At 44.7% G+C, this 10,444-nt stretch overlaps 1 long non-coding RNA gene across 1 annotated transcript; it reads left to right on the top strand.

Moving 5' to 3' along the window:
- Nucleotides 1-1,276: 1,276 nt before the first annotated feature.
- Nucleotides 1,277-2,574, top strand: LOC134929034 (uncharacterized). Its single transcript, XR_010178223.1, has 3 exons — nt 1,277-1,459; nt 1,535-1,747; nt 2,369-2,574. It is a non-coding gene; the product is annotated as an uncharacterized LOC134929034 (long non-coding RNA).
- Nucleotides 2,575-10,444: the final 7,870 nt, after the last annotated feature.

The raw sequence follows: 10,444 nt of genomic DNA, 5'->3' as shown, positions 1-10,444 counted from the left end.
GGAGTTTTGTGATTGTTGAGTGCTGTACTGTGTGTGTAAGTAGTCTTGTCATATTTGTTGTATTGTTTTTTCACAGTTTGTAAACTTTGTTGTCCTTGGTTTTTTTTTATAGTCTTTTGTCATTGTTTGTGAGTGAGTGAGCGTGTGTGTTAGCTGTGTGGTGTGTAGTAGTAGTAGTGGAGGAGTGTGTTTTCTGTTTTTATTTTTCTGTGTTTTGTGTCGTTTGTCCTCATGTCTGACTCAGAGGTCAGTGTGGTGGAGGAGGTTAGTGAGAGGGAGGCGGTTAGTGAGGTGGAGGAGGTGAGTGAGGTGGAGGGGGTTAGTGAGAGGGAGGAGGTTAGTGAGGAGGAGGAGGAGGGGGTGCCTGTTGCTGCATTCTCCAGTGAGAGTGATGGTGCTGTGGCTCCGCAGCCACGCACCACTACCAAGACTGGCAGGAATATTAAGTTCAGCTATGCTGAAAACATGGCGTTGGTGCGTGAGCTCATGAAGCACCATCGGCAATTGTTTGGGCAGGATGCTGCCAAGGTGTCCTCCCGCAGGAAGTCTGTTCTGTGGGGGAAAGTAATAGTGGCAGTAAATAGTGAGGGTGTGGTGAGGCGGACTGAGGACACGTGTCGCAAGAGGTTCTACGACATAAAGCGCCGTGTCAAGGCCAAGATGGCCAAAGAGGCTAAATCAGCCCGCAAAACCGGGGGTGGCCCCCCTTTCCGGGCAACCTATCGTGACTGGGAGGAGCCTGTGCGGGCACTGATTCCTGCAGAAGTGGTGTCTGCAACTCATGTCCGGGATTCGGACCGACCCACGCAGGATGGTGAGTTTGAAATTTATACATTATATTGTAAAGATTGAAAAATGATAATGCTGCAAAAAGAATTTTTTTTTAAAGTATGCATTCATTGTGTTGGTCATGTATTGCAGGCCTGTGCACCCTTAAGCTGTTTTTGTGTTTTGAAAATGCATTTCCCATCATGCCTTGGCTGTAGATTTTTAAATTTTAATGCAAAATCAGGTGCAGTGCATGCTGGTATGTGTAGTTCCAATAATTAATATGAGATATTGCTTGGCCATAGCTGTTGTATCTAATAGCAGCTTGTTATGATTTGTGTGTGTGTTTTTAATTTGTTTTTTTTTTATAATAATTTTTTTCCAGTTTGGTTCAAGTTGCAAGTAATCAATCTCTGCAATATCTGACACATAATTCATCAATGTTACAGATTTATTTTGTGCAACACCATGTTCATTTTTAGATACATCACAAATTAAGGAATCACGAAGATCTTAAGCAGAAATTAGTTTACTTTACAATACGTACAAGATGGTTACAGTACACTAAGGCTTTGCAGTTAGCATTTTTTTACAAAGTATGGTCATAATGTTTTTTCAACTTTTTCAACAGTCCGACAGACCAGCCGGCCAGACAGGCCACAGACAACTCATGATGATGCTGGGATTGCAGGTCAGAATTCACTGTAGTCACATATTCTGCAAACACATAGAAGTACAAAATATTAATGTTTATATATTCTCATAGGTTCAGCTTCTGTAAGCCGCCCTCCTCTAAGGCGCCCATCACAGGGCTCGGGTCACTTACCCAGGAGGCCAAGTAAGACACGGCGTCTTGTCTCCGAATCTGCGGCTCCATCTTCCCCACCCAGGCGGCGCATTTCTGCAGTCTCACCCCAGCCACCACAGGCACTATTGGCTAGTCCACAGAGTGATGAGCCACGATCACCTCAGTTATCTGGTGAGTCAAAACATACACTAAATACATAGAAAATAATCTACACAGTACAGTTACTATGATGTGAGTTGTAGATGAGATGACATGTTTGCCATAACAACCAATGTGATTTTACGTCTTAAATTTTTTAAGGTGCAAATGCTGAAATTTTCCAGGTCTTAGTGGTTGCTATGGGCAACATCACATTTAAAATTGAACACCCATCTTAATAAATTTAGACCACACACGTGCACATAAAAATAACACCACATTACTGACCGAACTCAATCCACCACCACCCCCTCCACACCATTATAGTGTTCACACACCTCCCCTGTCCTGTATGTAGACTGCTTACTTGCTCCGCTCCTCTGGACCATCCAGGTAAGCAGTCTATATCCTGGACAGGGGAGGTGACAGAACACTGTAATGCTGTGGAGGGGAGGTAGTTAGGTGAGGATTCCGCAAGTCAGTCTATGTGCACGCCTGTGATGGTATATATGTGTTTGTAAACCAAAGAAATTTTAATTTTAAAAACACAACTCAAAAGACAAAAAGAATGGAGTATTATTAATATTGAAATGTTTAGAACTAGCAAATATATTATTTGTAAAGTAAACAGTGCATGTTGGCCACCCCATACAGAGCCAAGCTTGATGGCCGACGTGGACCAGCAGGGACAAGACCAACAGGCAACATACACACTGACCCTAACACCTGTTGGCCCGAGCCAGCCAATACAGCCGCAGGATATCCCCCAAGCCTCCATGAGTCCACAACTGGTCCAAGCTCCACCCCAGCCACAAATTCCAGATGACTTTTGGTCCAGTTGGACAAGCCAACAGACCCAAAGCAATGCCAGCCTGACTGCCCATACCCAACACCTTGCCAGTCTGTCCCATCATCTACCGCGCATTAGTCGCAACTCGGGCAGACTGATTGTCCAAGTAGGCCGAATCGCAACATCTATGGAGCAAATACGGGCAGACAACAACCAAATGCTGGCTCATTTGACGCGCATCATTGATGAGCAACAGCGCCAGCACCAAACACTCATACAACTGATACAACACAACCAGGTTGTGAATGAATCATTATCCCGGATTGTAGCCAGCCACACTGCAACCAACACACAACTGAATGCCAGCATCAATAATTTAAGCAACAACATATCATTGATGGCAGCACAACAAGTGAGCTCCAGCTCTGGAACCACGACCCCTAGCCAAACGCCAGTAACCTCCCCTGTTCGGCGATCCTCCCGAGCACGTGCCAGTGAGCCAGCACAAAGCACAGCCCCCAGCACACACAAGCGCAAAAAATAAAACAAACCAAACATTTGTGTAACTCAATAAAAAAAAATTCTGGAAAATCACACAACTTCCAGTGTCCGTGTCAAACATTGTAGAAGCTGCTATGTATGTATGTCTGTTTTTCAGGGGTAATGAATGACAATGTATTCATAACAAAAAATAACTACAATGTACACCCCACTGTAAACAACAAACAGTAAGTAACAAAACACGCAATTGTTTGTATTGCAAAGGGTTTAGTCAAGGATAATTACATCCAACAAAAACTTACCAGTAAAATACCGATGAATCACTTCTTGCCTTACCTGCCTCCCTACATCTGTACTCACACTGTCACCAGATGATTCAAACTCCTCTGCTTGCTGACTGCTTTCTCCCTCATCATGTGCCAGATGTTGACTTAAACACAGATTATGGAGAAAACAGCTGCAGAACACAATCCTAGTCACCTTTGAGGGACTATACAACAAAAGGCCTGCAGATTTATCCAGACACCGAAACCGTGATTTCAGCACACCAAAACATCTTTCTATCACATTCCGCGTAGCCTTATGTGCATGATTGTAACTGTGTTCAGCAGGAGAATCAGGTTGGGACAATGGAGTAAGGAGCCAAGAGTAGCAGCCGTAACCACCATCACCTGAAAAACAGATATAGTCAACATTAGTACATGTGTAAGATTATTAATTACCCTAGACAAAAATGGAGTTTGTTGTTAAAAGACATACACACAACACATTTGAAACATACCCAGCAGCCAGCCATCAGGCATTTGTCCATCCTCAAATTTATCGAAGAGCGATGACTGACTGAGGATGAAGGAGTCATGGCAGCCACCAGGGTAACCTGCAACAACACTCATAATTTTTAGTTTTGCATCACAGACCACCTGGACATTAGTGGATTGGGCCATATGTCTATTAGTATATATATATTGACGGTCCCTAGGTGATCTCAGCTGAACGTGTGTGCAATCTATGGCCCCCAGCACATTGGGCATGCGAGCAAGCTCATAGAAAGCTACCCTGACAGCACGCCACTCCGACTCCTGGGTAGGGAAGCAGATTGAGGCATTAATATGTGGATCCAAGACATCCAAAACCTGAGTGGACATTAAACAATCTAAGGTGAGTGTCATGTTATGTATTCTATACAATACTATGTTGTAAGAGCTTACAGAAGCAACACTTAGACATAACCGGCTATGTATTTTTAGACTCACCTGATTCAAATATTTTGAAAAGGTTGGCTGTGAGATACCAATAACGTGGCCTGCCACAGCCTGGAAGCTCCCAGTAGCCATAAAGTGTAACACAGCCAGGAGTTTGTGCAGGCCTGAGTCAGAGCGAGAGCGTGCTGTCTCAGGGTCTAGTCCCAGTTTGACAAGGTCATACAGGCGGAAAATGTTGGTTCTATTTAGGCGGAACATCTGTATGACCCTATCATCGGACAATGCGTTTAAGTTTAAACGACCCCAAAAAAAACGTGGCTGGCGCAGCCTCCGCGGCACCTGTACAACCTGCTGACCATGTTCACTTACCTGGCCCTGATTTATGGAAGCCTCATGGAGCAGTCTAAGGTATCCCACAGCAAACAGAAAGTCATTGGCACACACCACAGCCGCCATTTCAGAGTGAGAGAATTTCAAAATGTGCCTGGAACACTTTTATAGGGCCAAACATTCAGGTGTGAGTAATGGATAATTGAGTACACATGTAAACACGCTTTTCAAAAGCAGGTGTGTTTTTTTTTAGGACTTTTTTATGATTTGTAATTTTTTACGGCCGCAAATGCATTTTCACGGCAGACATTACAATTACGAATGGTTAGTAAATGACCGAGATTCATATCTAAACAGGCGTATTTTGACCGATGGTGTATTCATTCGTATTTTTTTACAACTACTTCCAAAAAATTACGAATGCCCTCATCACTGCCGTGATTATTGCTTAGTAAATTACCGAGATGACACTTTGATGAAAAAACGGCATCTCGGTCAAAATCGGGACCTTAGTAAATATACCCCATTGTTCTAACTGAACTATGGACATCAGACCCTATTATCTCCCTGAAGTATAATAGGAGTATCAATCTTTTTAAATCATAAAAAACAGGTGTAAGATAGTAAGTCATTAAGTCCAAGGGGTTTAACCGTCTGTAGAGTATGGATCCACCTAGCCTCCTTTTGCAGTAAAATGCGGCCTCTGTTGCCCCCTCTTGAGGATTCTGGCACCCCGTCAATAATTTTATATCGAATAGAAGAGATGCTGTGGTTAAATTCCTTGAAATGCCAGGCCACCGGTTGATCACCACCTCGACCTTCTATGGCTGCTCTTATACTGGATTGGTGTAGGGCAATTCTTTCTTTGAATTGTCGGATGGTCTTTCCGATGTAAAGGAGACCACAAGGGCACTTGATATAGTAAATCACATACCGACTAGAGCATGTGAATGATTTCTTGATCTTGAATTCCTTGCCCGACCTTGGATGATGAAAGGTGGCACCTGGTTCCAGGCTACTACATGTTGTGCAACCGAGACACTTAAAGTTGCCCGGTTTCCGAGTTAGAAAATGTGTGGCCGGCGGAGATCTAAAGTTGGTAATGTCATTATGCACCACTGCATCTTTAATATTTCGCCCCCGGCGATTAGATGGTAAAATTGAGGTGTCCTTGAGAGCCCTGAGATGTTTATCTTGAGTTACAATCGGCCATATCTGTCTTGCCTTGCGCATGACCTCCGTGTTAGATGTAGAATAGTCCTGTGGCCATACTATACAGTTGTTCTTCTGTGCGGAATGTGATTTTAATAATAGACTTGAACGATCTTGCATCAGCGCTCTTTCTTTAGCTTTTCTTAAATGTTTTAATTTATAACCTCTGAGGATAAATTTGTGGGTCATGATGTCCATGCAGGTCAACTAAACAAATGGACATCATGACCCGCAAATTTATCCTCAGAGGTTATAAATTAAAACATTTAAGAAAAGCTAAAGAAAGAGCGCTGATGCAAGATCGTTCAAGTCTATTATTAAAATCACATTCCGCACAGAAGAACAACTGCAGTGCATAGTATGGCCACAGGACTATTCTACATCTAACACGGAGGTCATGCGCAAGGCAAGACAGATATGGCCGATTGTAACTCAAGATAAACATCTCAGGGCTCTCAAGGACACCTCCATTTTACCATCTTATCGCCGGGGGCGAAATATTAAAGATGCAGTGGTGCATAATGACATTACCAACTTTAGATCTCCGCCGGCCACACATTTTCTAACTCGGAAACCGGGCAACTTTAAGTGTCTCGGTTGCACACCATGTAGTAGCCTGGAACCAGGTGCCACCTTTCATCATCCAAGGTCGGGCAAGGAATTCAAGATCAAGAAATCATTCACATGCTCTAGTCGGTATGTGATTTACTATATCAAGTGCCCTTGTGGTCTCCTTTACATCGGAAAGACCATCCGACAATTCAAAGAAAGAATTGCCCTACACCGATCCAGTATAAGAGCAGCCATAGAAGGTCGAGGTGGTGATCAACCGGTGGCCCGGCATTTCAAGGAATTTAACCACAGCATCTCTTCTATTCGATATAAAATTATTGACGGGGTGCCAGAATCCTCAAGAGGGGGCAACAGAGGCCGCATTTTACTGCAAAAGGAGGCTAGGTGGATCCATACTCTACAGACGGTTAAACCCCTGGGACTTAATGACTTACTATCTTACACCTGTTTTTTATGATTTAAAAAGATTGATACTCCTATTATACTTCAGGGAGATAATAGGGTCTGATGTCCATAGTTCAGTTAGAACATAGTCTATAGTTATAGATTATACTTAGTACAGTTCACCTTCGGTTATTGTGTAATTGATGTAGACATGCCTCTGCTAAACGATACACATATATATGAATAACTGACTCATGGTCCCCTGTTTTGGCACTGCTGACTACCATGCATGCAGGCCAGCAGGGACATTTATGTTTAAAGTTAAAAAACATTGAGTTTTCGTTTAGTATGGGATAATTTGTCCTTCCCACACATCAGTAGGTGATTGCACAGCAAATTTTATGTTACTAATCAGACATCCATTGCGTTCTCTTACAGCTGATTTGGGTATCCATGGTGATGGGTCACTGTTTACAATTCTGCCACGCCCCCCTCTGACGCCGGGTCGCCGGCGCTGGCCAGCGCCAATGACGTCATCGGGTCTCTGCGGGCGCCGTGGACGGACTGCACACGTGGTGTTCGGTAATGTATAAATGTCTTTATGTTTTAATTACATGGTTGTCTTGATAAAAGGGGTAATACCCTGAAACGTTGGCATCAAACCATGTTGTTTGTATGTTTTATAATAAGTCTCTGTGAGTGCCAGCTCATTTCCACGCTACATACTGATTTCAGAGGGCAGGGCACCGGAGCAGATTGTCATTTATCACAAGCCCAGAGTGCCGGACTCCTCTTCACTACATATATATATATATATATATATATATATATTAGTGATGTGCACCGGATATTTTTCGGGTTTTGTGTTTTGGTCTTGGATTCGGTTCCGCGGCCGTGTTTTGGATTCGGACGCGTTTTGGCAAAACCTCCCTGGAAATTTTTTGTCGGATTCGGGTGTGTTTTGGATTTGGGTGTGTTTTTTACAAAAAACCCTCAAAAACAGCTTAAATCAGAGAATTTGGGGGTCATTTTGATCCCATAGTATTATTAACCTCAATAACCATAATTTCCACTCATTTCCAGTCTATTCTGAACACCTCACACCTCACAATATTATTTTTAGTCCTAAAATTTGCACCGAGGTCGCTGGATGACTAAGCTAAGCGACCCAAGTGGCTGACACAAACACCTGGCCCATTTAGGAGTGGCACTGCAGTGTCAGACAGTATGGCAGATTTAAAAAATAGTCCCCAAACAGCACATGATGCAAAGAAAAAAAGAGGTGCACCAAGGTCGCTGGATGGCTAAGCTAAGCGACCCAAGTGGCCGACACAAACACCTGGCCCATCTAGGAGTGGCACTGCAGTGTCAGACAGGATGGCACTTCAAATAATAGTCCCCAAACAGCACATGATGCAAAGATAAATGAAGGAAAAAAGAGGTGCAAGATGGAATTGTCCTTGGGCCCCTCCCACCCACCCTTATGTTGTATAAACAGGACATGCACACTTTAACAAACCCATAATTTCAGCGACAGGGTCTGCCACACGACTGTGACTGAAATGACTGGTTGGTTTGGGCCCCCACCAAAAAAGAAGCAATCAATCTCTCCTTGCACAAACTGGCTCTACAGAGGCAAGATGTCCACCTCCTCCTCATCGTCCGATTCCTCACCCCTTTCACTGTGTACACCCCCCTCCTCACAGATTATTAATTCGTCCCCACTGGAATCCACCATCTCAGGTCCCTGTGTACTTTCTGGAGGCAATTGCTGGTGAATGTCTCTACGGAGGAATTGATTATAATTCATTTTGATGAACATCATCATCTCCACATTTTCTGGAAGTAACCTTGTACGCCGATTGCTGACAAGGTGAGCGGCTGCACTAAACACTCTTTCGGAGTACACACTGGAGGGGGGCAACTTAGGTAGAATAAAGCCAGTTTGTGCAAGGGCCTCCAAATTGCCTCTTTTTCCTGCCAGTATACGTACAGACTGTCTGGATGCGGTCACTCATATAATCATCCACCATTCTTTCAATGGTGAGAGAATCATATGCAGTGACAGTAGACGACATGTCAGTAATCGTTGGCAGGTCCTTCAGTCCGGACCAGATGTCAGCACTCGCTCCAGACTGCCCTGCATCACCGCCAGCGGGTGGGCTCAGAATTCTTAGCCTTTTCCTCGCAGCCCCAGTTGCGGGAGAATGTGAAGGAGGAGCTGTTGACGGGTCACGTTCCGCTTGACTTGACAATTTTCTCACCAGCAGGTCTTTGAACCTCTGCAGACTTGTGTCTGCCAGAAAGAGAGATACAACGTAGGTTTTAAATCTAGGATCGAGCACGGTGGCCAAAATGTAGTGCTCTGATTTCAACAGATTGACCACCCGTGAATCCTGGTTAAGCGAATTAAGGGCTACATCCACAAGGCCCACATGCCTAGTGGAATCGCTCTGTTTTAGCTCCTCCTTCAATCTCTCCAGCTTCTTCTGCAAAAGCCTGACGAGGGAAATGACCTGACTCAGGCTAGCAGTGTCTGAACTGACTTCACGTGTGGCAAGTTCAAAGAGTTGCAGAACCTTGCACAATGTTGAAATCATTCTCCACTGCGCTTGAGTCAGGTGCAATCCCCCTTCTTGGCCTATATCGTATGTAGCTGTATAGGCTTGAATGGCCTTTTGCTGCTCCTCCATCCTCTGAAGCATATAGAGGGTTGAATTCCACCTCGTTACCACCTCTTGCTTCAGATGATGGCGGGGCAGGTTCAGGAGTGTTTGCTAGTGCTCCAGTCTTCGGCACGTGGTAGCTGAATGCCGAAAGTGGCCCGCAATTCTTCGGGCCACCGACAGCATCTCTTGCACGCCCCTGTCGTTTTTTAAATAATTCTGCACCACCAAATTCAATGTATGTGCAAAACATGGGACGTGCTGGAATTTGCCCACATGTAATGCACGCACAATATTGGTGGCGTTGTCCGATGTCACAAATCCCCCAGAGTCCAATTGGGGTAAGCAGTTCTGCGATGATTTTCCTCAGTTTCCGTAAGAGGTTGTCAGCTGTGTGCCTCTTATGGAAAGTGGTGATACAAAGTGTAGCCTGCCTAGGAACGAGTTGGCGTTTGCGAGGTGCTGCTGCTGGTGCCGCCGCTGCTGTTCTTGCTGCGGGAGGCAATACATCTACCCAGTGGGCTGTCACAGTCATATAGTCCTGAGTCTGCCCTGCTCCACTTGTCCACATGTCCGTGGTTAAATGGACATTGGGTACAACTGCATTTTTTAGGACACTGGTGACTCTTTTTCTGAGGTCTGTGTACATTCTCGGTATCGCCTGCCTAGAGAAATGGAACCTAGATGGTATTTGGTACCAGGGACACACTAACTCAGTAAATTTTCTAATTCCCTGTGAATTAACGGTGGATACCGGACACACGTTTAACACCACCCAGGCTGCCAAGGCCTGAGTTATCTGATTTGCAGCAGGATGACTGCTGTGATATTTCATCTTCCTCGCAAAGGACTGTTGGACAGTCAATTGCTTACTGGAAGTAGTACAAGTGGTCTTCCGACTTCCCCTCTGGGATGACGATCGACTCCCAGCAGCAACAACAGCAGCGCCAGCAGCAGTAGGCGTTACACTCAAGGATGCATCGGTAGAATCCCAGGCAGGAGAGGACTCATCAGACTTGCCAGTGACATGGCCTGCAGGACTATTGGCTTTCCTGTCTAAGGAGGAAATTGA

Source organism: Pseudophryne corroboree, chromosome 5 (genome assembly GCF_028390025.1).
Source record: "Pseudophryne corroboree isolate aPseCor3 chromosome 5, aPseCor3.hap2, whole genome shotgun sequence".
Taxonomy (NCBI): domain Eukaryota; kingdom Metazoa; phylum Chordata; class Amphibia; order Anura; family Myobatrachidae; genus Pseudophryne; species Pseudophryne corroboree.
The sequence above is the reverse complement of the archived record's forward strand: the minus strand, read 5'-3'. Positions and strand labels throughout refer to the sequence as shown.